Source organism: Diabrotica virgifera, chromosome 3, assembly GCF_917563875.1.
Source record: "Diabrotica virgifera virgifera chromosome 3, PGI_DIABVI_V3a".
Classification (NCBI taxonomy): Eukaryota; Metazoa; Arthropoda; class Insecta; order Coleoptera; family Chrysomelidae; genus Diabrotica; species Diabrotica virgifera.
The window spans coordinates 80,133,952-80,161,927 of NC_065445.1; the positions used below are offsets into that span (position 1 = coordinate 80,133,952).

Genomic DNA, 27,976 nt, shown 5'->3' on the forward strand with positions numbered 1-27,976 from the left:
TTCGAAACTGCTGACCGAAACAATTCGTTGTTGCTACAGCTATACCATTCCCGTAGATTCTTTAGCCTGGAGTTTCGTCTTCTTCCTATGGATCTTTTTCCTGCTATCTTCCCCTGCATAATTATTCGAAGCAGTTCATATCTTGCGCCTCTTGTAATGTGTCCCAAGAATTGCAGTTTTCGTTTTTTGATCGTAAATATGACTTCCTTTTCTTTATTCATTCTTCTCAAGACCTCGACGTTTGTGACTCTCTCCGTCCATGATATTCTCAAGATTCTGGGATACATCCACAGTTCAAATGCCTCCAATTTTTTGATATCAATCTTTTTCAGCGTCCATGACTCCATTCCGTAGAACAGCACAGAAAGTACGTAACATCTCATCAGGCGAAGTTTCATTTCAAGGCTCAAATCTCTTCCACAGAACACTCTCTTTATTTTAGTGAATATGGATCTGGCTTTTTCTATTCTTATTTTGATTTCTGCTGAGCTATCGTTGTCTTTATTTACAAAAGTGCCTAAATATTTGTATTTGCTAACTCGATCGATAATTTCATTGTGTTAATATAAATTTTGGACATTTCGTGTTGATTTCGATATTACCATAAATTTAGTTTTCTTTATGTTCAAAGATAGTCCATATTCACCAATGTCTGTAGCTCTTCAAGTGTTTCTGCGATCAGAACAGTGTCGTCGGCAAATATCAGATTGTTTAATCTAACACCATTTATTTTAATACCTATGGATTGCTCAGAGAGTGCTCAATTGATTACGTCTTCGGAATAGAGATTAAACAGGGTTGGTGACAGTATACACCCTTGTCTCACACCTCGCTTTATTTCAATTTCTTCAGTGGTATTATTCTCTACTCTCACTACTGCTTTCTGATTGTAGTACATATTTGCTATTAGTCGGATGTCTCGTTTATCTAAATTCTTTTCTGCCAGGAGTCTGATTAGATGATCATGCCGCACTTTATCAAAGGCCTTGTTATAATCTATGAAACACATGAATACATCTTGATTTATGTCAAGACATCTTTGAGACATAACGTTCAGTGCAAACAACGCCTCTCTTGTTCCGAGTCCATTTCGGAATCCAAACTGGGTATCATTGATGTCCATTTCCAGTTTTCTGTGTACTCTAGTGTGTATAATTTTCAGGAAAATTTTCAGTACATGGCTCATCAAACTGATTGTACGGTAATCACTACATTGTTTGGCATTCATCTTTTTTGGTATAATAACAAAGCCGGATAAAAGCCATATTTGTGGTATTTTCCTGATGTATAAATGCTATTGAAAAGTTCAACTAAAATATGGATCGAGTCTTCTTCTATCAGTATTTCCGTTGGTATTTGATCTGGACCTGGGGCTTTACCGTTTTTCATTCTTTTTAGTGCGTACATTACTTCCTCTTCCGTTATTTCTGGACCTTCGTCTCCTTGTATGTTACTTAGTTCAGATTGTTGTCTATCATCTGCAAAGAGTTCTTCAACATAGTTTTTCCATGTCTTCAACTGTTCTTCTAGTTCTGTTATTATATTTCTGTTGACATTATACAGGGCATTTGGCTGCTTACGTTTGTATTCCCGTCATCCTTTGCCGAACCTTTCTGTCCAAGGCATCGCCTTCTTGTAAATTGCGATCATAAATCGATCTCCTGACGCTCTCATTCCACGACGTTCTCGGTCTACCCCGCTTTCTTCTTTCTGGTGGTTTCCACTGAAATATTTGTTTAAGCAAACGTTCTTCAGGCATTCTTAATAGGTTTTCAAATGGTTGGTTCTGGGTCTTGGGGGAGAACATGGCTACCTAAGTTATGTGTTCACTAAAACCCTGAGAAATGCCCACAGTTAATCCAACAAATCCTACCTCCACGTTCCCGTCGTGACTACTGAGCAATGTATGGCGTGCAATGGGTGCAGGCTATGCAGCTAACGGAGGGGGGTGAAAGGCGGGTTTCCGGCGCCCTAAAACTGGTACTTTTAGGCTATGGGAATAAACCCAGAAAAAAATTCTAGTTCTCCAAGCTGGGGTTGGAGCGATGAGTCAGCATCTCATCATCCATAAAAAATGGTTTTGCTTAAGTATCCAGAATCAAGCCTCGGAAATTGGAAGGAAATAAAAGACAACGACTTTTGGCAATGAACCGGACAATGAGAGTAGGTACGTGGAATATTCAAGGCACAAATTACTTATTTAGAAATGTATTTTAAAACCAATGTGGCTTTATGCAAAAAATGTAAAGTAATACAATCATATGAAAAATCAAACGATTTCAATCGAGCAATACAATCATATGAAAAATCAAACGATTTCAATCGAAAGTAACTTGCCACATCTACAATAGGCTTTGGTATGTTACGAATCAGAACATACACACAGATGTACAAACTGTTCGGTGTCTTTTGTCACTTTTCTAATATCTTCTTACACTTATATTGCTCATATCGCCACCGGATGCTTTAAAAATTATTATTCAGAGAGGGGCAAAATTATGGAAAAAATTAATTTTCTCTAAAACGGACGATTTTGGAGAAAAATCCCAGAACAGATCGATTTTTATTTTTAAATTACAATTTTTTGGTATGCATTTCATACTAGTGACGTCATTCATCAGGGCGTGATGACTTAATCGATGATTTTGTAAAAATCGGAATGGGGGTCGTGTGGTAGCTTATTTGAAAGGGTGTTAAATTCTCTATTTAGTATTATAAACATTAATGGCATTATTTACACCGGGTGGCAATAAAATGATTTTCGAATTAAATTAATTGACGCAAAAAGAAGAATGTGTGTAATTTATTTAACTCAAAATATATTATATTGCTGTCAAAAAATAGAAAAATTTTTATTTAGGAAATAAACATTGCTTTTCGCTTAAATTCTTAAATTAAATGTTCAAACTGCCAAGAGGTAGGTGGGAGGCTGTTTGTGATTTAATTTAAGCTAAGAGAAATGTTTGTTTGTAAAATAAACATTTTTGTATATTTACTGATAGCAGTAGAATATATTTTAAATTAAATAAATTACATACTGTCTTCTTTTTGCGTCAATGAATTTAATTCAAAAATTATTTTTTTGGCTACCCTGTATAAATAATGTTAGTGCTTATATTACTGAACAGAGAATTGAACAAACTTTCAAATGAGCTGTCACACGTCCCCTATTCCTATTTAAAAAATTCATCGATTACGTCATCACGCTCAGATGGATGACGTCACTAGTATAAAATATACTCCAAAAACTTAAAAATAACAATTAACCTGTTTCGGGATTTTTCTCCAAAATCGTCCTATTTAGCGAAAATGAACTTATTCCATAATTTAGCCCCTCTCTGTTAGTGATGTAGATTATAGGTACTTTCGAGTATTCGTTATAAATCGTTACTTTTGTATAAAGTAATCATTTAAAGTATTCGTTACTTTGATTACTTTTGTATTTGATTACCGGTAATCATATCGAGAATCGCATTTCTCAGTACATATTTTGCATTAGTATTAGTAGGATACTTTGATTACTATGATTACTCTTGTATTTGAGTACCGGTAATCATATCGAGAATCGCATTTCTCAGTATTTCGTATAAGTATATGATTCGATATAACGACCTTCACCGATCTATTTATTGGATAGAAATTAAATATGTAATTGTTCTGTCATTGCTGCTCCACAATATCAGTAATCTCGAGTAATCTGTTTGCATCAATTAAGTGCCAAAAACAAAACCTCGAAACTCTAGATGACGTACCTTATTAGTAACCCTGGGCACTCAGGTGCTTCGGAGGTCGGTTCTGATTGCAAATTCGTGATCAGTAACCCCAAATACCCCGAAATAAGAAAATCTGGCCCTTAATATACTGATTTTAACATGTTTATTATGCATTTTTCGATGCGTTTTATACACTTTAAAACGTAATAATGCATTTTCACATATTTTTGTATTGTATACTTTTTTCCAGACGTCATCAAATCCTAAATACAAAGCCAAAAGTTGCAAGTCTCTATGTACCTACTATATTTAAAAACAGATTTATTCCTGTGTTTTTAGTGTTAAATGCCCTGGTCTAATAAAAACAATGCCATACCTACATGTAAAATTCAAGTTGATGATCATAGTCTAGAAATATTATCATTTCTACATATTTTCCGGTCAATGTAAGCTATTTTTTTCTAGGCCTGATAAGAATAGTGTGTATTTATTATTAAAATCTAATGTGTTGAATTTTTATTTTCAAAAGAACTGACATCTGTGAAATTCTGTGAATTATCTACCTCGACAAATCGTATTGACATCTGTTTCTGGTTGCATGCTTTGTTAAATGATATACCTCCCTCTGTTTCAGCTACTTCTCAGTTCTCAGCGCCCTGTAATCGTCTAAAACTCTTCATTGCCTTCGCCCTTCATAGATAAAATTTTACTTAACTGTACTGATACCGAACACTCCTGGAATACCGGTCCGACTTCGATATCAACCGAGTACATGCAATACTCAAAATCAAAAAATCAAAATAGGTACTCGCTCTGATACGATTGGTACGAAGTAATCAAAGTAATCAAAGTAACGATTTACCTCTCTGTATAGTAATCGTTGCTTTCGGTATTCGTAAGTAACGAGTACTTTGTAACGAACAGTTACTTTTTCAACATCACTACTCTCTGTATGTCTTATTCAATAAAAACTATACACAACTATACAAAACACGTGTTAGAGGATATAGTTAGACACTTGAAGCCGTTTAGTTTTTTTTTGTTTCACTTCGACGCTGAGTTAAAAATGATAGCGGTTTAGATGCGAAAACTGTTGATGCATTAGTGGAATAGATTCCTAGCATCGCCCGATTGCGTAATTAAGCCCTGAGTTTAAAGTTTACTTAATTCGTTATCGACACTCACTTCATCTTTCCTCGTTAGAGGTCGCTAAAGGCATGCGTTGGGATAATATTTCAATATATTTACCAGCCAGTCTTTATTTAGTTGAGTCTTCTTACGAGACTTCCTGATGATGGGTAAACCTAGAAACACGTGTCAGATATTGGTAAGAGACTCGCATTGAATCGAAACGCAATCGTATATGTTTATTAGAAACTATATGAGGCGTCTGAAAGCCAAGGAGTATAAGTGCAATTTTGGTCAAGTTGGAGATAATTACAGTAATAGATAGTCCATGCCCATTTTAATGTTGTGGACAAAGGATACAAGTGAATTTAAAAACCAGTAGTAACATCTATGGATATATCCTGAAAATAATTTGTTTATCATTTGGCAGCCATTGGATGAGTACGCTTATATCCCTTGGCCTCCAAACAAGTGTTAGTTATATCGTTTGGCAACCAACTCGTTAATACTTGTTAGTGATTGTCTAGTAATTCTAAACTAAATTTATTGTCTATACCTATCTAGTAACTTTAGTAATTACTGTACAACCAAGCACACTTGTTCATAACCAATATTAAGAGTAAACAAACATAAATAACATAAATCTTACGTTGATTAATAATATAATATATAAAGCTCATACTGATACATTGTTTTTCAAGAACAGTGTAGGAACTGAATCTCTTTTCGAAAATTTGAGCATGAAACCGAATCGTCGGGGAAAACCATTACAAAATAATCTACCACGTGAAACTAGAAAGCCCTTATTAAAACAGGCAACATATATGGTAATCTTATGGAATTAGTGTAGTTTGTGCCTCCCATCCATTACAACTTCCACATAAATTTGCCTTACCAACAACGGGAAAGACAACAAATCCCAGGTCAAGGTACTCAGGATAATATTCAGTAAGAACCCGACGAACCAGGTAACTGCTTTGAAAGCGATGATGACTAGTTAAGTGTATTTCTAGTGTTTCCTACTTTTGACATTTTATATGGCGATTGTTCACTTTTTTTACAAAAATTCGGTGTTTTGTTAATTAAATTGTATTTAAAAGAATAAGGGTATAAGTACAGTCCAAGTATTTAATTGGAAGACAATGGGTATAAGTGCTGTTTCTTATTCTAAAATATCTTATAAAATGCTAAGTTTTTTTCAATTTGATATAAATATACTATTACATAAAAGTTTTTAAAGTTAAAAAGACCAGCCAATCACTAACTATTTTGAAAAACAAGCGGTAGAAGTTAGGAACGGTGTTAAACTTCAAACTTGATTTTCTCAAAAAGTACCAAAAATCCACTTGGATCCCTTGGCTTCTACACGCCTTATATAGCTTTCAGTGTTTTCTACAAAGGTTGTCAGATGGAACTATCTAGAAAATATCAATAAAACTAGTATAATAAACAAAAAATTATTTATTTCATTTTATCACTTAGAAATGAATAAAGGTTTACTGTTTTATTCTGAATTATAAAATGCTAACTTGTCATGTCAACTGTTTAATATGTTTAACTTGTCATGTAAACAATATTGATGCTTCTTCATGTCCACCAATCGACATTCGTATCTTGTTCACCGAATTTGTGTACTTTTTTTAAATGAACTGTTAAATTATACTTCCTTTTTGTCGTAAAAGTACAAAAACTGCAGGAAAATTGTGGATATTTACCACATTCGTATTTAACGTGGTTGTAAAGGGAAGCGGTATGTCTGTAGCCCTTATGACATTCTTTACATTTGTATTGGGTTTCTAAAAAATATTAAGTGATTATAAAATACAACAGTTACAGTAAATTTGACTAACTGTTACAGTTACAAAGCCTCTACAAAAATATATCAGTCCACACCTCTACACATCGTTTCGTTTTTATAAAAAAATGGCAATTCCATTATCTCTAAAGGCCATTGGTCCTTCTCCTCAGTCGTTTCCTCATTGCTGAGTGTCGTGATTCCCTATAATACGAGCAACTATCTCTTTCCATCGGCTTCTGTCCTGAGCTTCCCTCATGGATTCAGAGAATGTTTTTCCACTGGCTTTCTGTACTTGATCCGCCCATCGAGTAGGTGAGCGACCTCTACTTCTGCGCCCTTCAACGTTTCCCGAAATTATAAGTCTCTCAAGATTATCATCACTTCTTCTTGCAATATGGCCGAAAAATTTTAAGACGGTGGAGAGGCAAAGAGAGGAAAGTCGAGTCTGAATATTAAGCTCTTGGAGGATTGAGTGATTTGTTCTGTGTTCCGTCCATGAGATCCGAAGCATTCTTCTCCAGCACCACATTTCAAAGGCGTCAATCCTTTTTCTGTCGTCCGATTTCATTGTCCATGTTTCGGAGCCGTAATTAAATATAGGAAAAATTAAGGCACGTACTAATCTTATTTTGGTGTTCTTCGACAAGCAGCGATCTTTCCAGATTTTCGATAATCGACTCATAGCGTTTTTGGCCATGCCTATTCTCCTACGTATTTCTGTTTTACAAGATCCTGTATTACTGATGTAGGATCCTAGATAATTGAACTCGTTAACCACTTCAAACTGGTCCAAGGCTTCTGTTGTCTGAAGTGAATTTGAATAATCTATCATAATTTTTGTTTTTTGTTTATTGATCTTGAGACCACATCTATTGCTTTCGGCTTCCACTAGCTGGAGCAAGCTGGACATTTCTTCTTCGGATGCAGTTATTAATGTTGTATCATCTGCATATCTGAGATTTGAGATCTTTCCTGCGATAGAAATACCGCCATTCCATTTGTCGAGTGCTTTTCTCATTATATATTCCCCATAGAAATTAAAAAGACTTGGAGATAGAATACATCCTTGTCGGACTCCTCTACCTATTTAAAAAGGATCGGACTTATGGTTTTCAATTCCTATTCTGGTTTCATTGTTCTCATATAGGCTTTTCACCAGAGCTGACAGATGATCAGGAACCCCCATCTCATGTAGAACTTTCCACAAAACTGTCCAGTTTACACAGACAAATGCCTTCTGATAATCCAGAAAGCAGATGATCATCGGAATTTTGAATTCTCGTGCTTTCTCAATGAGTTGTCGCATATTAAGAATTTGCTCCCTTGTGCCTTTACCCTTCACGAAGCCTGCCTGTTCTTGTAGTATTTGTCTATCCAGGTATGTCTGCATGCGACATTTGATGATTCTCAACAGAAATTTATTTGGGTGTGAAATTAGTGAAATGGTTCGGTAGTTACTACATTTTGTGGTTACGCCTTTCTTATGAATGGGAGTAAATAGTGCGGTACACCAATCACTGGGCCATTTCCCGATTCTCCATACATGATTGCACAGTCTCCACATTAATTGGAGACCCATGTTCTGTAAAAGTTCTGCCGTGATGTCATCGCAACCCGGTGATTTATTTCTTTTAAGGTGTTTTATGGCTTCATCAAAGGCCATTGGTATCTAGATATTATTATCTGTCTTCATTTTGCTGTTGTGGCGAGCAGTCGTTTGTTAGAAGATCCATTGTACAAGGTAATAATTATGATTTATTTTTCTTACCGGTAAAAATTGTCACTTTTATTTTTCTAAATCCTAAACAATTTTTTATTATTTCAGGGTTTTGGTTTTGGCTTTTGGTTTTCCGTTACTTTCCCTAAATGGTAACATCACGTTCTTCATAAGTAAATGGGTTTAGATTTTTTGTTTGGATGCATCTAATTTCTGCATTCTTTTCACCATAAATGATCTATGGTTATACGTTTCCGGAAATCGAATGGTTTCCTCCTATCGTACGTGAATTTTTGGGTCACGTTCCACCGAAGTTCGTTTCTGCCACGTGTGTTGATCACTGATGTGGTCATCAGCCCATCAAAGTCTTCAGTGTAGACTTTATCCAGGATTTTTTATCGCTGCTGGTCACAGAGCGGCAAAATAAAATATTTCCAATATTTTGGTATTTTATTTTTGGGTCTATTTAACTTTGGATTAAACAGTACAAACACAAACAGTAATGTTAAGTTATTTTTTAACCATCAAATAAATCTGACTCGGGTTTTTATTTTTCAATTATTTGACCATATGTACGAGTATCACATTGTAACCTTGTAATCTTTCACTTGTAAATTGTATTATAATTGTTAAAATTGTAATAAATAATTTATTAACGTTCATTTTGTCTTATTACATATCTCTTTCCAGTTTCACTTCACAGCGTAGTTGGTTTAGGAGGAAACAACACGAATTTTATATTACGAAATTTAGTTTAGTTAATCCAGAAATTTGTTAATTTGCTGAAGAGTATAACTGGCGCCCACATTTTGGTTTGTTCAAGATTTCTATCTGGTTTTATTTATTTAACTTTCTGTTCTATTATTCCACCTCTCATTCTTTCACGCCCAAATTATTTCAGAAAGAAATCTGTTTTAATTTTATTCCCTTTTCTGGCTTTCGAATCCCACCTTCTTTTGTCTCTTGTTTCTCGAGCTTACTTAGCCGGTGCTCAATTCTATCCTTCTTCCTTTCACCTTTCCTATTCTATGATTTCTTTACTATATGTCAAATTGCATACTAACTTCGACTATCTTTCCTTTCCAAAGCCGAGTTTAGTGTAGCATAACATAGAGAAAATTGCTCCCACAGAAATCCAACACAGTTCAATAACATTAGGTACAGTTCTTTACCCGTGCATCATCATTTAAAGGATACGAAATAAGTGGGAAATTTACTCCACGCAACAGCAAGTGACAGAAAATGGCTACTGCTGCAATCACGGATTATATTATAAAATTTGACGTTATCAAAAACGGCCACCCTTTTCGGAGTTCTTGTGCTTGTGAGGTAAGAGGTTTTCCAGGCATAATCTAAAAAAATTCAATAAAATATTTTATTTTTGTCATTTCTTTCACTTTTGCGGAAACTTAATCAAAACCATTCCTTAACTGAATGAATGAGGTAAACTTTGTATTTACATTAATGGAAAAATAAAATACAAAAAGTTGGAAAATTAGTTGTGAAAACAATTTGGGCAATTGAAGAAGAAGATAGTTTTTTAAAGAACTCAACAGTCCTCAAAATTTACTAATTGAATGTTTATGAATTGAGTACTCACTATTAAAAGGGTAAGTATTTAAAAGAAAATTCGAAAATTTTGTCTTTTAAAATACAAAAAAAAACTTTAAAATGGCGTAGTATAAAAGTTGTAAAAATCCTATTTTGTTGTCAAACCTGCAAAAGAATGCAAAATTTATTAATTGAATCTTCATACCTTTTTTCTATTAATACCTGGTACTTTTGTTTCTAATAGTAAGCAAGGTTATTCTTGCTACTTTTTGCACAGTGTGAGGTTGCCCTTTTTTGGAAGCTACATAATGTTGCCTTTTTTCCAGCCCGCTGGAATGCGGTTTGTTTCCCACACATCTCGGATTATGGGGGAGCAACAGTTCAGCGGATAGGTGCGGGTCAGTTCTAAGTAATTCAGCAGCAATGTTATTGATTCCCGAGAACCTGTTGTTTCTCAGAGATTTGATAGCTGTTATTATCTCCGTTTTGGAAGGGAACTCGCAAGATATAGTCAGGTCTGTATTCTGCGGGTTTTCGACAATTTAATCTGCGTTATCCCTGGGCGTGCCTAGCATCTCCTGAAAGTACTCTTTCCATCTGTCTACTTGGTCATTTGTTGTAGTAAGAACAAAAAACAAAACGCGTTTTAAAGGGGAAGAGTGCAGATTTCGTATGTAATTTTTGCATTTTGCCTCAAATAAAGTCAGTTTCTATAAAGCTGTTAAACAAATAAACGTTGAAAAAAATGTTTGCCATTATTTTTATTAAAACTTTTTCTTGTAGTTCCTTCTCCTATCGGAGGTTGGCTATCATCCCAGCTATCCGTACATCATTGGCGGCTGCTCTGAAAAGATCTACTGAGCTGCAACTATACCACTATCTTAAGCTTCTCATCCAGGAAATTCTTCTTCTACCTATGGATCTTTTCCCTTTAATTCTGCCCTGCATTATAAGCCTTAATATCTCATATTTCGCACCTCTAGTAATGTGGCCCAATTATTCCAGCTTTCTTGTTGTTAATGTTCTTTATCACCTCGCAATCCTTTTGTAGCTTTCTTAACACATCTGCATTCGTAACTCGTTATTAAAACTGTTAGCTAATTATTATCTATCCATATTTTGTCTATTATTGCTCCATTAGCCCTATCCATCTATCATCTGTTATTGCAACATTAGCTCTATCCAAAGAACCACGCCCACATATCTTTCGACTTGGAGCAACGTAGTCATCGTACTGTATTTGTATGCGATTGTATTTTACCATCCAAAGTCATCCCATTATCGAACTAAGGATAATATCGTCCTAATCTGATATGTTTAGCCTTTATGACTTCTTTTCCCTCTGATTGCTTTACTGTACATTTGTTTTTCCTTAATCCACTTTGTTGTTTGAATATTAAATAATTTGATGAATTTTGATCCATCCTCTCCAAATATTCAAAAGTGTTATTGTACAAACATTATAGATATTGAGTATTGTTTATTAAGTATTGAGTCCCTGCAGAACTGATTGCAGTAAACATTAGATGTCAATTGATTGTCAAAGGGAGCTACCTAGAAAATATCAATAAAAGTCGTTAACAAAAAAAAATTATTTCATTTTATCACTTAGAAATAAATAAATATTTATTATTTTATTCTGAATTATAAAATGTTAACTTCGGTTAACTTTATCATGTGAGCAATATTGATGTTCCTTGATTTCCATTGATCGATTATAATTGGTGCCGGTTTATATGTAGAGGAGAGCATGCCGTATCCATTGGAGCAGTTACACGGAGCACGGAGTACCAACGTAATGGATACGTGTCTTTAGAGCTAAAAATTGGTACAAATATACCAGTGAGTGTACCAATGAATTATACCATTACGCGTGCCTGACAAAGTCGAAATACGACGTGCTCAAGACTTGGTAATTCAAGATTACCACTACACTAGTAAAATTATTAGTTTATAACCTATTATATCTCTTAATAATATGTGTTAGTCGTTAATAAAATGATTTAAATTATTAGTGTTACTTCTTCTTCTTCTTCACGTACCATAACAGAATTATCAGACAATGTGATCACCACTGCGAAGGCATCTCATTCTTCTGCAACATAGAATATTTGTCTTGCATTTATCTGAGTTCATTGACGATTGCTTCTTAACCAAGAAACTTTATTTCTTCCTACACTTCTAGGGCTTTCTATTTCCCATTTAAGGATTAGTTGTAGTATTCTACATCGATTTTTCCTCACTATATGTCCCATGTACCAAATAAGGAATTTTTCGGTGTGTAACAAACTTTAGCGGTTTTCATTTAGTTCCTCATTAGATTTTCTTGCTGTCCAAGATATCTTCAGCATCCCTCTATAAAACGAACTTTTGTAATGCTTCATTTTGTTCATGGTCGATACTTTTACCGTCCACACTTCTGCACCATACAAAAGTACAGACCAAACTAGCACTTAACCAATATTTGTTTTAGTTCTAAATTGAGATGATTATTGCAAAGAAATGACTTTATTTTCATGAAAGTAGTTTTAGTCGTAGCTATTCTGCGTTTTATTTCGATGTCTGGACGCCGGCTCTAGATGGTCCCAAATGTGCCATTTTGTGACGACTAACAAATTAATATTTGGGTTTGTTTGAGTTTATTTTAAGATCCAACAGTAGCGCGTCATCAATATAACCTTTTTTGAAAGTTCTGAGAAACTTTGGCCACAGTGCGTCGGAATTATTTGACATAACTTGACTATTGTGACGTTATACTCATAATAGAAAACAGTTTTATTATAAGTAAATAAATATTTATAAAAATAAACCAAAATAGGTGCAAATGTTATTAAAAGCGTGTATTTTGTTTTTTTATTTAAATTTTAAATTATTGATGATATTTCTAGACTAAAAAATCCTCCTAAAACTTTATATACTCGCATTAGAATTCGAAACATTTTTACGTAAAATATACTTACCTATAAGAAAAACTCACAATTAACTCACAAAAATATAATAAATTAAAATACTACTTCCCTATGGATCAACACTAACGAATTCTTAAAATAATACACTACTGCTGTGAACAGATATCATTACAGATAACAGAACAGATAAGAGAATCGTGCTGTTACATGGCTATTACACTTAGAAATCTGACGCAGGTGTGTTAAAACTGACAGTGACTATTTCTGTATGTTGCCTAATCAGTTATTAGTTATAATATGTTCAATTTCTTGTTAGAGATAAAAAATTTTAGTAGTTCCAATGTGACACAAAATCTAAGCATGGGATAAAAAAGTTAATTTGAAGAAAGTGTATTTTTTTGTTCTTCTTAATGGCGGTACAGGCTCGTTTTTTTTAATATTGTATTTAATTATAGAGTAATTGCCACATACTAACATATTTCTCAAATTGGGCTCTGTACCGCCATTCTTTACTATATTACGAATATGTGTGCCAAATATCTCGACAAAATATTCAAAATTAAAGCCGCAATCTTGGAACGCGTTTTCCGTTTTTATGAAGCTCTACTGCAGCCTCTTAATGCCCATTTCTTCTCCTACTTCTATCTGACAGAATTAGTGTATCGACTGCGTATCTAATTACATTAAGTAGTTTCCCGTTGATTTTTATTCCATATGACTCTCTCAAGTGCATTTTTAATAAATGTTCCGAGTAAACATTGAACAATCTGTTTTGTTTTGTTTACAAAATACTGAGTTTGTTTGATAATTTGGCAGCGCTCTGTGTATTATATTCTACATTCTACATAGCTACATTGTATAATTTCTAGTTCATCCCTAATAAACTCAGATCTGCAAATAACTTTTATTGTTTAAAATATTTAATATTTTTTATATCGATAAAATTAAAGAATAAGGTAATGCAAAGGAACAATAAACAGATATTTTCTACGTTTTATTCCCAATCATTACAAATGAAATCTTAAAATAACATTACAATATTAAAAAAACATTAAAACTTAACCAATAACTAAATTAATTTGGTAAACAATATTTTGTACTTTTGTTAATTAATAGCAAAAAAGCAAAAGCAGCAAAATACAGATCAGAGGTTAGTGATTAACATTAGATAACTAAATAGGGTAGATAAAAGGGTAGATGATTAGTTTTTTATGTGAAGGCCTTAACAGTAACTTATATCTATACTTAGCAATTACACCAAACGCAAAATATAGAAAACAAATACCAAATATACAAAATTGGGAAACTTTGACGGAAACGGGTAAATAAAGATGTATGGTACGCTATAGTCTATTTCTATGGTATAGGCCCAGAGCACGATTTCAGGACCAGGACTTACTGAAAGACGACTTACGAGTGTTAAGAGTACGAAATTGAAAAATCAAGGCGAAGTAACATCTGACAGTGACAGTGAACATTGACAGCAATGACATATCAGCAAAATATTTTAACAAACAAAACTAACAATAAATGGGAAGCCTTTTCAAAAAGAATATTAAATATATGGAACTGCATAAAAAAGACACTATTTAAAACCAAACAAGAATGTTTATACACTGGGCGTCACAGAAAACGGGCACCCCAAAAAATGGGTCATTTTTGATGACTCGTATCTCCTAAACCTGTTGTCCGATATAAGTAATTTGTTTAATAACTTATAGCATTATTTTTTAAGAATATCGCTGTAATAATATTGTTTCTAAACCGGTAAATTTTCATTGTATACCGGGTGTACGAATCAAACTGTTTTTTTCTCAAAGTTTGCAACACCCTGTGGAATATTCTAGCATTTATAAAATACTGAAATTAAAACCCAACTATATCCTCAGGTTTTCTTAACATTTTGTTTTTTGATTCATTCGCTTATGTTGGATAATACAAAAGTTAGATACTTTAACAGCTAGCCATGTTCTTCATCAGTACAGGGTGTTTCTAAATAAGTGCGACAAATCTTAAGGGGTAATACTGCATTAAAAAATAATGACAGTTTGCTCTATAATCATATGTCCACAAATGCTTCGTTTCCAAGATAGGGTGGTTGAATTTTTTCTTACAAACTGACGATTTATTTATTGCCCTAAAACCGGTTGAGATATGCAAATGAAAGTTGGTAGGTTTTAAGAGCAAGTTATTGTGCATATTTTGACATGTAATTAAGAATTTAATATTTACCATTGGCGCGCATACGGGTAATATGACCGATCATATCACCTGTATGCACGCCAATGGTGAATATAAAATTCTTAATTGTATGTCAAAAAATGTACAATAACTACGTCTTAAAAACCACCAAATTTCATTAGCATATCTCAACCGGTTTTAAAGCAATAAATAAATCGTCAGTTTGTAAGATAAAATTCAACATCCCGTATCTCGAAAACGAAGCATTTGCAGACATACAATTATAGAGCAAACTGTCATTATTTTTTAATGCAGAATTACCCATTGAGGTTTGTCGCACTTATTTAGAAACAGCCTGTACTGATGAAGAACAGAGCTAGTTGTTAAAGTACCTAACTGTTGTATTGACCAACATAAGCGGATGAGTCAAAAAACAAAATGTTAAGAAGACCTGAGGCTATAGTTGGGTTTTAATTTCAATATTTTCTAAATGCTAGAATATTCTACAGGGTGTTGTAAACTTTGAGAAAAAAACACAGTTTGATTCGTACACCCAGTATACAATGAAAATTTACCTGTTTATCAACAATATTGCTACAGCGATATTCTCAAAGAATAAAGCTATAAGTTATTAAAAAAATTACTTAAGTCGGACAACAGGTTTAGGAGATACGGGTCATCAAAAATGACCCATTCTTTGGGGTGCCCGTTTTCTGTGACGCGCAGTGTATATAACAATCCATTGTTAGTATCAATTGTATAGAAATTAATAATGAAGAATAAAAATCTGAAAAGAATAATAATCACACAAACGTTAAATACATGGGTAACAGCGAGTATCTAGCAAATGCAGAATGAGTCAAGAGTAAAAGAGAAGATAAAAAGACAACTATGGTTTCACTTAAAGTTCGTGAACGTCAAAAGACCTATATCGTTCATATTTAACGTTTGGTATTTGTTTTTATCTGTGTTATTATCTACTACTATTTTAAAAATAAGATTTATATCTAAATAAAAATAGAACTACCTATATAGGATATCAACAAAATATATTTCAGTATTTTAATAAACTGTGACTATATAAAACTATAATAATTTTTTCCCTCAAAAAAAAATGAGCGAATTGAAACCAAAATGATAAGTACAGTGGAACCCCGATAAGTCGGCCCCGATAACCCGGAAGTCCGGCTAACCCGGACCGATTTTCATCAGATAAACATTTTGATTTTCAATATTTTGTATTTTGACAACGACCCGATTTGGGCGTCGCGAAACGTTAATAAAATTATTTTTCAATTTAATTGTGGCTTATTTCCCATCAAAGTAGTTAATTATCAGACAAACCTTTCAACAATAAAAAAGTATGTAATATAATATTTGAGAGATAATGTGTATGTGTGTAATTTGAACTATACGATATTAAAAATGACTCATAGCACACGCCGCAGAAACAACAGGCACCTGTCTGTAGTACCTATTCCTTTTTATTTCAAACTGTCTTAGCATTGTTTAGGAAAGACTATTTAAAAAATTCTTTTATCTTTAGTTTTCACTGTTCTTAAATAACATTACATCGTTCTGACTGTATTGTGTGTCTTGTATTGCTTACGTTTGTGTTTGGTGTTTTTTTAGTAACTTTGATGAGTAGGTACTGTGCATATTTATAAATATATTTCATGTTATTTCAATTCTAACGGAGTTTAGCTGTAAGTATACCATATTTTATTAATTTTTACCATATTCTCCGGCTATCTCGGATTTTCGATAACCCGGATCGGCCGCGGTCCCGATTAATCCGAGTTATCGAGGTTCCACTGTACATACTAATGGTACCCCGTCAAAATAGCCCCGTCAAAAAAGCTCCGACAAAATAGCCCCGACATAATATCCCGCACACAAAATAGCTGCGACAAAATAGCCTGCAGACAAAATAGCCGCGGAATAATAGCCCGCCGACAAAATAGCCCCGACAAAATAGCCCCGAAAAAAAGCACCCTTTAGAATTTATCATAAAATAATTCCTTAAAAATACATTTTTTCGGAAATGGTAATTATCCTCTATTCAGATGATTATCTTAACCACATTAAATAAAAATTGTCTTTTCAGAGAACTCCAGTCCTGTCTTTCCTGCTTCTTGGAAGTTTGAACATTTACTTAAGTTAAGCGAAAATCAATGTTAATTTATGATATAAACATTTTTTTCTGTTTTCGGGCAACAGTAAAATGCATTTCAAATTAAATAAATTAAATACATTCTTCCTTTTTGTCAAATAATTTAAATTAAAAAAAAGTTTTTGGACACCTTGTATAAATAATTATGTAATTGTTTATAAGAGGCTGTTTTAGCCGGGGCCATTTTAGCCGGGGCTGTTTTGACTGGGGCTATTTTGTGTGCGATCTATTTTGTCGGGGCTATTTTGTTTGCGGGCTATTTTGTCGAGGCTATTTTGTGTTGGGGCTATTTTGACGGGGCTTTTTTGACGGGGCTGTTTTGACCGGGCTATTTTGACGGGTCACGCATACTAATAGATATGGCTATTGTAAAGGGTGGCCGGAAAGTCTCTTTACAGTTATAATAATAATGGTTCAACACGCGCCAATGTTTGTTAACGTGTTGGCGCATGAACCGCAATAATAATTGAGAGTGCAGGGAACCGCTGACACTATATTTTTAACAAGATGGTGCTCCACCCCATTTTGCTCTCACTATCCGCAACCGCGTGAATGATACCTTCCTGAACTGATGGATTGGACGAGGTTCTCCAAAATGTCCTGTACCAAATCCTTGGCCTCCAAGAAGTCCAGATTTGACAACGCCGGAAAATACACTGTGGTGTTTCATTCAAGAGAAGAGGTTAGAAAACGCAGTCATGGTTCGAATGAGGACATTTTACAGATATGTTTCGAATGAGGCGCTTTTACATCAGTTACTCCGGGTATGAGCTGGATGATCATACGAATAGGGCGTCGTACCAAGTGTTGGGTTGCGATAATGGAGGTATGCATACCGATGTTTTGGATAAATAAATAATTAAGTTGTGGTATTATTTTTTCCCTCTGTGTGTGTGTGTGTGTGTTCACAAAGAGGGGATGACATTAGATAAACTTTTTGCCACAGATATTTTCCCTCTGTAGTATAACAAAAACAGTTCATTAATGTAATGGGACATTCCGTTCACCCTATACGTAATATGTAGAATCAGAAATTATAAAAGTATTCAATATCAGATATTAACTTTGCGAATAATAGTCTAAGAGCTGGAAGTGGATTTTGCTCGTGATAAGTAATATGGACAAACTATACGGGGATATGTTGAGTTTACCATCAAAAGCATAAAACTGCAGTATCTGGGACACGTTATGAGAAATCAGCACCGTTACTTCCTGCTGCAGTCCATATTGTAAAGTCAAAGGTAAACGGGGACCCGGTCGAAGGAGAATCTCATGCAAGCAAGGTTATGATTGCCAATATGAGTTTCAACATCCGAAACGGATAGGAACCAGAATAAGAAGAATGTTGAGTTAGTCGTGTACATTACTTTCCCATAAGGACGGACACCTGACTGGGGACGAGGGTAGTTATAAGGGGTAAAAGTCGCGGTATTTATTATTTTTTGCGACGTTCATGATAGAGATAGTGCACCAAAATTTGGGAATAAGTTGATCATGACGTAACTAAGTAAAATCTCCAGGGGCGGACAAGGGTGAATACGCAAAATTTTTGGGTGATGCTCGACATGGGGAGTATGTCCGCAAAATAATTTTTATATTCACCCCTACCAACCACCCCTTTGTCCCCCACGTAGCGTTCCACCCCTGGAGATTTTACTTTGCCTGGAAGGACACCTGAGCGGTGGACGAGGGTAGTTATAAGGGGTCAAAGTCGCGGTTTTTATGCAGGATAGTTTAGTCGCGGATAGTGCACCAAAATTTGGGAATAAATAGGAGGTTATGACGTAACTAAGCAAAATCTCCAGGGGCGGAACGCGACGTGGCGGACAAAGGGGTGGAGACAGGGGTGAATATAAAAATTATAAGGGGTTTTTGGTAACGTTCGTGATCGAGATAGTGCACCAAAATTTGGGAATAAGTTGATCATGACGTAACTAAGTAAAATCTCCAGGGGCGGACAAGGGTGAATACGCAAAATTTTTGGGTGATGCTCGTCATGGGGAGTATGTCCGCAAAATAATTTTTATATTCACCCCTACCAACCACTTCTTTGTCCCCCACGTACCGTTCCGTCCCTGAAGATTTTTTTTAGTTATGCCATGATCTATTTATTTCCAAATTTTGGTGCACTATCTCGATCACAAACGTCACAAAAAACCCCTTATAATTTTTATATTCACCCCTGCATCCACCCCTTGAGATTATGTTTAGTTACGTTCTGACCTACTTATTCCAAAATTTTGTTGCACTCTTTGACCCCTTATAACTACCCTCGTCCCCCGAGTCCTGTACACGACTAATTCAACATATTCCCGTATAGTTTGTCCATATTACTTATCACGAGCAAAATCCGCTTCTATCTCTCCGACTATAAGATTTAAATAAAAATAACTAAAAGAATCCAACGAATTATAGACGTAAAATATTTCATAAAGATTTGGAATTAGATATTTATGCCGCTCATAATGTCTTTCAACGAAACGTATTGCATTTCTTCCTCTTCTTCGCTACTATCACTATCGCCAGAAGCATCTTTAACTGGTTTGTCTTCTTTCATTTCTTCTTCTTTTTCGCTACTATCACTATCGCTAGAAGCATGTGTAAGTGGTTTGTCTTCTTTGTCGGATTCAGAGTCCTCATCTTTATTAACTTTAGAAACCGCTTTATTCAGAACACTGGTTTGACAATCTTCAGCATCCTTTTGTTTCCTTAAGACTGGAAGATTTTCTGTTATTTTTTTGGTATCTTTGTTTCTATTTGTACTACATTCTTTCTTAATAACCATCCTTGGATTTTTCTGACAATTCTCACATGCAGGTTTCTTCATTTCTCTTAACAATATGCAAACTTTACACCTCGCGCCATATTGGTAAAGTCTAGAAGATTTATCAAAAGATCTTCTTACAGGCACATCATGTGGGTTGATCCTTAGCGAAACTCTGCTAGACTTTAAAGGCTTTCTTAGTTTTTGAGGGCGTCGTTGTCTATCTAAATTAACGCATTTTTGACATAGTGTTTTCCCCCTTATTGCAAATTTATCGCATCTTCTACAACTGTTGAATCTAATACGTTTTCTAGTGCTTGGTTGTTTATCTCCATCTATTGAAGAATGAGCTGAAGTTCTACGTTGTTGGCTTTGATTTTTAGAGGCGCCAATCTCAGATTTGTTTTTACATTCTTTTTTAACAGATCTATTTAAAGGATTTAACATTTTTCTATCTTCAGAGCTACAAGCATTTCTAGTATTAACAATCTTTGATCTTTTCGAAGACATTGGTAACAGTGGCTGATTTACTAAATCAATAGTGAGATTTTTTAACTCCCGTAAATTTCGTCCCACTTTCTTTTTCTTTGTTTTAATAAATAATTTTTTTTCTTTTTCTCTAAAATCGACAGTTTGTGTGCCTACGTCAAAAAAGGGACCAGCCATTCTATTTAGCCGGTTAGAGAAACGATGATACCCTAAAAAATATTTTTATTAGTATATGTTTCTATCGTTTTTTGTTATATCTATTTAGAAGAATATGTGATACAACATTAAATAGTTTGAAAGGAAGCAAAGCCCATTGCGATAGTTAATTTTCAAAAGACACTATTTTTATTAATGTATAGTTTATATTACACGTTATGGTAGGGGAGCCCAAGCGGGGATTTTTGCAGTTACTCGAACGCGTCAGATTATCACATGGAGAGAAACCTTGTACCCTGTAAATATACCTCTACCACACTACCATATATTGGCTCTTAATACAGGGGAGTTCGTTAAGGGGGTCCGAAAAAAAATCTATCCTTAGAAAAACTCGAAATCGTCAGATTAAGGTAAGTTAAGTACATGCAAAAGTAGTAGATTTCAAAAATCTGACGATTTGAGCATAATTTGACGCAAGGAAATATATGAGTCACAAACTTTCACAAAAAATCGAATATTTCTCGAAATGAACGTCAGATCGAAAAACTAAAAAATACGTGCTCAATATTTTTCAAAAATCTATCGAATGATACTAAACACGACCCCCCACGTAAAAGGGTGGGGGTAAATTTAAAATTTTATATACGAACCCCGCGATATTTCGCGAAATAACCATCACATCGAAGAACTGCAAAACGTATTTAATATTTTTGAAAAATCTATCGAATGGCACCAAACAAGACCCCCACGGAGGTTACTTTAAAATCTTAAATAGGACCCCCTAATTTTTATTGCATATTTGGATTCTTTACGTAAAAATAAGCAACTTTTATTCGAGATTTTTTTTGAATTATTGGAAATGGAAAATTAAATTAAAAAATGGAAAGTGTCCCACTTTATGGAAAACTTAACTTTTTTGGTTTTAGGACCTACTCTTCACAACCCAATAGGACCCATAATGCTCGAGTAACTGCAAATTTAGCATACGTTCCTCCCCTACTACGAGTATTACACTACTTAACGGTACAGAAGTCTGGTTAAAAAATATCCACATAAAAAAACAACCACATGCAATGATGACAGTAAAATTCTCATGAAAGTGATTCCGTAGTAAATCGCGAGGAAAAACAGGAAAAAAAAGTTTATGATATTATCCCGACATGGTAAGTATTTGGTTTTACATTCAGTTTACCCTCAAAATTAACACCAAACTTTGATTTTATGTGTATGTTAGTTTAAAATATAAATAATAATGTATCCTCGATTTCGATATGTCATTGACTTACTAATCATAGTATTTTCTTTCTATTGATTTTATCTTTTAATATGGGTAACCACATCCTACCGCATTCTGCCGAGGAATTTGCGACACAAAATTGGTTGCAGTTAAGAAAAAATTTAATGGTACTTTTTAATAAACGAATAAAGCAACAGTATGTAAAAAATAATTTTATTAAAACAACAATTCAATACATTAACATGTTTTCCATAATTTTTAACGTTAAAGTTAAAATGTCAGATGTGATGAAACTATAAATAATGGTCGTTAATTATTTTCAGTTTTAACTTCATTAACAATTTCATATTAACAGTAAAGTTTGAATAAAGACTAAGTACAAAATTAAAAAAATAGTAAAAAAAATCATGTCAAATATTGACCATTGTCTTGTGATATTAATGAAAAGAAGCTTGACATCCGAAAATATGGAATATAGCTATTTGCTTGTTAGCAATAACAATAATTTCAATTTCTAAGAAGTAAATCACAAAATGCAATCTAATCCACTTATCTGGTGCAATAAATTCTAAGAGATATGACTAAAATTGTAACACGACAACTTTCCAACAGTATTTTGAATAATCTCTAAAGCAATATTCATCTCAGCTCATATTTAAAGTACAGTGGAACCCCGATAAGTCGGCCCCCGATAACCCGGAAGTCCGGCTAACCCGGACCGATTTTCATCAGATAAACATTTTGATTTTCAATATTTTGTATTTTTCAATTTAATTGTGGCTTATTTCCAATCAAAATAGTTAATTATCAGACAAACCTTTCAACAATAAAAATGTATGTAATATAATATTTGAGAGATAATGTGTACTTATGTGTGTAATTTGAACTATACGATAATAAAAATGACTCATAGCACACGCCGCAGAAACAACAGCCACCTGTCTGTAGTATATATTCCTTTTTATTTCAAACTGTCTTAGCATTGTTTAGGAAAGACTATTTAAAAAATTCTTTTATAAACAATGGTCTTTAGTATTGTGTGTCTTGTATTGTTCGCTTCCACTTGCTTACGTTTGGGTTTGGTGTTTTTTTTTAGTAATTTTAATGAGTAGGCAGGTACTGTGCATATTTATAAATATATTTCATGTTATTTCAATTCTAACGGAGTTTATCTGTAAGTATACCGTATTTTATTAATTTTTACCATATTCTCCGGCTATCTCGGATTTTCGATAACCCGGATCGGTCGCGGTCCCGATTAATCCGAGTTATCGAGGTTCCACTGTACTCAGAATCATACAGAAAATTAATCGCGCAACAGACCTAACTCAGTAGAAGACAGTCAAATCACAAATACTACAGATTTTAAAAGCCAAATTATATTGCGCAGAAGTACAATAAATTCGTCAAACAATTCAGTATCAATAGAGTGTTACAACGTTATTTTTGTAATCCCTGCTTCGTCAGCCACTTGGGCTGATACAAATCCAGACATAAAATGGTCAACGAATATCTCCTGGTTATTTCCCACTTCCAGTGGTTATCATACAAAGTTAATTAACGTTCATATTCGTTAATGTTAGTAGAATTATAACACTCTATTGATGCCAATTCAAACTCATAAGGTTTGACGAATATTGCTCCTGAGCTATATAATATTCTGTGCTTGTTCAAATCATCAAAGCCATAGTAAAGCTTTTCAATCTCTAAACTTTTGCAACTTTCGTATAGCGCAAAGGACAGAAAACGATATTATCAAATCGTGTTTCGTTTATTACCATCAAAGTAGATGGCTCCTTGGTACTATAACCAGAAACTATGAAATAATCAGGAGACATTCGTTAGCCGTTCTGTGTGTGGTGTGAATTTGTATCAGCTTGAGTATCTGACGAAGCAGGGATGCTGAAATAACGTTATAACCCTCTTGGTACCGTTTCAACCACGGAAGGTTTGACGAATTGTGCTCCTGCGCTATCAAAACGACAGCAAAGCTTTTGCTGAAATATGTAAACTTTCCAGGTTCAAATCCACGAAGAAGATGTGAACAAATACTTACGAATCCATCTTGATAGGAATTTCAACTTTAATAGAAACACAGAATCAATTAAAATTAAGGCATCAACCGGAAAAGATTGATATAATAGGAACATATTTAGCTGTATCTTACAGTTCAAGAAGATCGAGTTATACCAAACCTAACCATGTCATACGTTAGAGCGGCGATCTTATCTGCAGTAAAAGTATGGAATTCCTCGACAGCAACCAACTATAAGAAGCTCATAATAGAGACGGCGTGTTACATAAAAATAGAGGGATCACCATGGCATGGCAGAGAAGGCTCCAATACACACTAGTAAGGGAGATGGCCACGAAGAGGACCAGAGAATTCTACCACCAGGCCACAAGAACTTTCCTAAACATTAGAGATATCCTTACCAGAGTGGCTGCCTTAGCTCAGTGTCCAAGATACTGGCATTATAATCTGGAGTTCGATGCTCGGCGTCAACAACATTTTTAAGTCATTTTTTACACTATTATTTTAACAAGTAACAGTTTTAGACAGTATTAATGATCAGCAATATAATGAAATGGGGATAAATATGTAAATGCGTGTTATAGAGTTACAGCAAGTTTGATGAAACATACCTATGCATATTTTGGTGTACTTTTTTATGGAAAAACTTAAATGAAAGTGAACGGACCGATCTATAAGTTCTCCATAAGATAGACTATAATTAAAAAAAGAACAACTAATGCATCTTGCAAAAATGAGAATGCTAGGATGTATTATTGAGCTGATAGAAAAGGATGAAACTTAAGATTAATACATTATAGAGAAGTGTGTGGGCACCAAATAATGCCTAATTGAAAGCATAATTAAAGTCCAGAGAAATAAGATTTTTCTCGTGACACATCCCCCTCCAGGCCGAAACCAAATTTTTTGAGTAGTATGGACATCTATATTAATAACCTATATATTTCTTGCAGCCGATTTTGATGATATACATAGTTATAAACAAATGAAGATCAAAAAACGGTAAATTTTCGCTTTTGTCGTCTATTACTAAAAAGTGAAGCATTCTAAACTTTGAGAATAAAAACCCATAAATCATATAAAAAACTTCAATATGGCGTTCGCTGAATATGTCTATCCTTATTTGTTGCTTAGAAAATTGCAAAAGTCATAAATTTTGAGATTTTATAAATGTTCATCACTTATGTAAAAATTAAGTTAGAATCTTCTTATTACATGGAATGCTGAGACTTCTTGTGCGTAAATTATACTTTAAATTTTAAAGCAATTGGTCAAATAGTTTTAAAGTTATTTAATTTGTTTATCCCAAATTCATTTTTTTTGCAACAATATAAATAAGAAAATTATGAAATTACAGTAATACTCGGACAGTTTACTGTCCGAGAAGAATATTTTTATACTATTAACTTAAAAAAATGACAAAAAGTAATTTTAAACAGTGTAAAATTATTTTGCAAAAACATGTCGATTTTTTGCTAACTTATTGTCGAAAGAGAAACAATTGTCCTAGGACAATTAGGGACGAAGTTAGCCCCCCCTTTTTTTAATTCACATGTTCTTGCAAAATAATTTTGCAATATTTAGAATTATTTTTTGTCATTTTTTTAAATTAAATTAACAGTGTAAATCTTCTTCTTTCATAAACTATTTAAAGTATTACTGTAACTTCATCATTTTCTGACTTATAGTGTTGCAAAAAAAATTAATTTGGGATAAACAAATTAAATAACTTTTAAACTATTTGATCAATTGCTTATTAATTTTTACATAAGTTATTAGTGCAGTCACTGAAGGTTTTCACCTCCGATTTCGTTGAACCTCCATCGATTTTCATGAAAATTGGTGAGTAATTTGAGGATACCTCAAGGAACAAAGGTGACATGATGCCAACTTGCGCTTTTACCCTGGGGGTGGATGCCACCCCTTCTCGGGGGTGAAAATTATTTTATTAAAAATATTACCATAAGTCGATAGAGGGACAAATTATAAGCAAAATTTGTTATATAAAGTTATTAAAATAAATCAACACTTTTTGAGTTATTAAAGACCAAAGATTTTATTTTTTCGTAAAAAAACCTGTTTAAATCGATTTTTCACGTATAAATCAAAAACTATAAGCTTTTGCAAAAAAGTTATTCTTATTGAAATTGAAGATAATAAAAAAATGAATATATTCCTCACATAAAGAACTAAACCAATGTTAGTTCAAAGTCAGTTATTGGCAATTGAATGTGTATTTTTTTCGACGAGTACTCAAATCTAAGTATTCAAGCTTAAATAACGGGAAAACGATGCAATGTATAAAATATTCCTGCTAAACATTTGTCAAATTACTTCGGAATGCCTATCAAATGAGCTTCAGAACAAGGTAATAGCGTCAAAATTAAGCAAGTTATAATGAAAATAAAAGAACCGTTTCGAATTTTTTAGGAAAAAGTGAAAAATAAAACATACGCCATTTCTACAAAAATTAAAATTTATAGTAATCCTTACAAAAACTTCTTTATATTAGCATAAATAATGTTTTAGATAATCTTGACCGGTTTAGAATGCATATTTTTGAAAAAAAGGTATAATTTAAAAAAATCATAATTTTTAAAATTATTGTAATTCTCATATTCTTTTGATAATAACTCCAAAAATACTCAATATACGTAAAAAATTTACTATACTACCTGTTTCACTATTTCTATAGGGTAAAAAATAACCGAGATAGAAACGTTTAAATCTTAAATTTTGCTGTGGGAACCATGCAACAGGGGTTATTTAACCTTTTATTTTTAAAAAAGTAAGGGGTTTAAAAGATTATGTTCAACGTGCTTAAATAGCACTTGGAATTAACTTTGAAACAGTTTTTAGACGAACCTGATATCGTAAACATGAACGGAGTTGTTAAAAAAAAAACAATAACATTTTTTGGAAAAATTTTTAAAAGATAAATTTTGAAAAAATTTGGTGCATAAATTTTAACGCTATCAACATGCTCGGAGGCTCATTTGATAGATATTTTTAAGTACTTTGACAAATGTTTAATAGGTTTATGTTATAAAATATTGACAATTTTGACAATAATAACTTTTTTGTAAAAACTTAAACTTTTTGAGTTATTGATGAAAAATTGGTTAAAAACATGCATTTTTCTGAAGAAAAATTAAAATCTTTGATCTTAAATAACTCAAAAAGTTTTAATTTATTTTAATAACTTTATATAACAAATTTTGCTTGGAATTTGTCCCTCTTTCGAATTATGGGGTTATTTTTAATAAAATAATTTTCACCCCCATGAAGGGGTGGCATCCACCCCCAGGGTAAAAGCGCAAGTTGGCACCATGTCACCTTTGTTCCTTGAGATATCCTCTAACCACTCACCAATTTTCATGCAAATCGATGGAGGTTCAACGAAATCGGAGGTAATAGCTCATATCCACCTTCAGTGACAGCACTAAATAGTTTAATTTCTGTTTTTAAATTTGTTAATGGGTGGTAATAGTTTAACTTAAGTGGTTGACTATCTAGCTTTTCCATCAAAAGTTCACGATTATTCCATGGTAATTTCCATCCTATATGAATATTTATAAAAACTCAAAATTTATTATTTATTTTGCAATTTTCTAAGCTACCAATAAGGATAGACATATTCAGTGAACGCCATATTGAAGTTTTTTATACGATTTATCAGTTTCTTACTCTCAAACTTGTTTAAAATACTTAACTTTTTGGTAATAGACGAAAAAAGCGAAAATTTACCGTTTTTTGATTTCATTTGTTTATAACTATGTATATCATCAAAATCGGCTGCAGGAAACATATAGGTTATTAATATAGATGTCCATACTACTCAAAAAATTTGGTTTCGGCCTGGAGGGGGTTGTGTCACCAACAGGATATTTTTTCCTTATTTCTCTGAACTATTAATGTAATTGAAAAGTAACAACATTATTAGCCTATTAGGTTTGAATAAGTCTTCCGTTCTCTTCTTTCCAAAAATCAGTTATGTAATTCATTTTGTGATGAAAGATGTATAAGAGTAAAATGCCTCTTAAGATTAAAACTGTGTTTAAAAGCTTTGAAACAGATTGGACAGACATCGTTGCCTTCTTTTCCGCATTCATTTTTAAGATGTCG

General features: G+C 33.5%; 1 long non-coding RNA gene across 1 annotated transcript; it reads right to left on the minus strand.

Moving 5' to 3' along the window:
• Nucleotides 1–13,797: 13,797 nt before the first annotated feature.
• On the minus strand, nt 13,798–24,770 carry LOC126881176 (uncharacterized). Its single transcript, XR_007696737.1, has 2 exons — nt 22,634–24,770; nt 13,798–16,341 (listed from the first exon to the last, which is right to left on the minus strand). It is a non-coding gene; the product is annotated as an uncharacterized LOC126881176 (long non-coding RNA).
• Between the last annotated feature and the right edge of the window lie 3,206 nt (nt 24,771–27,976).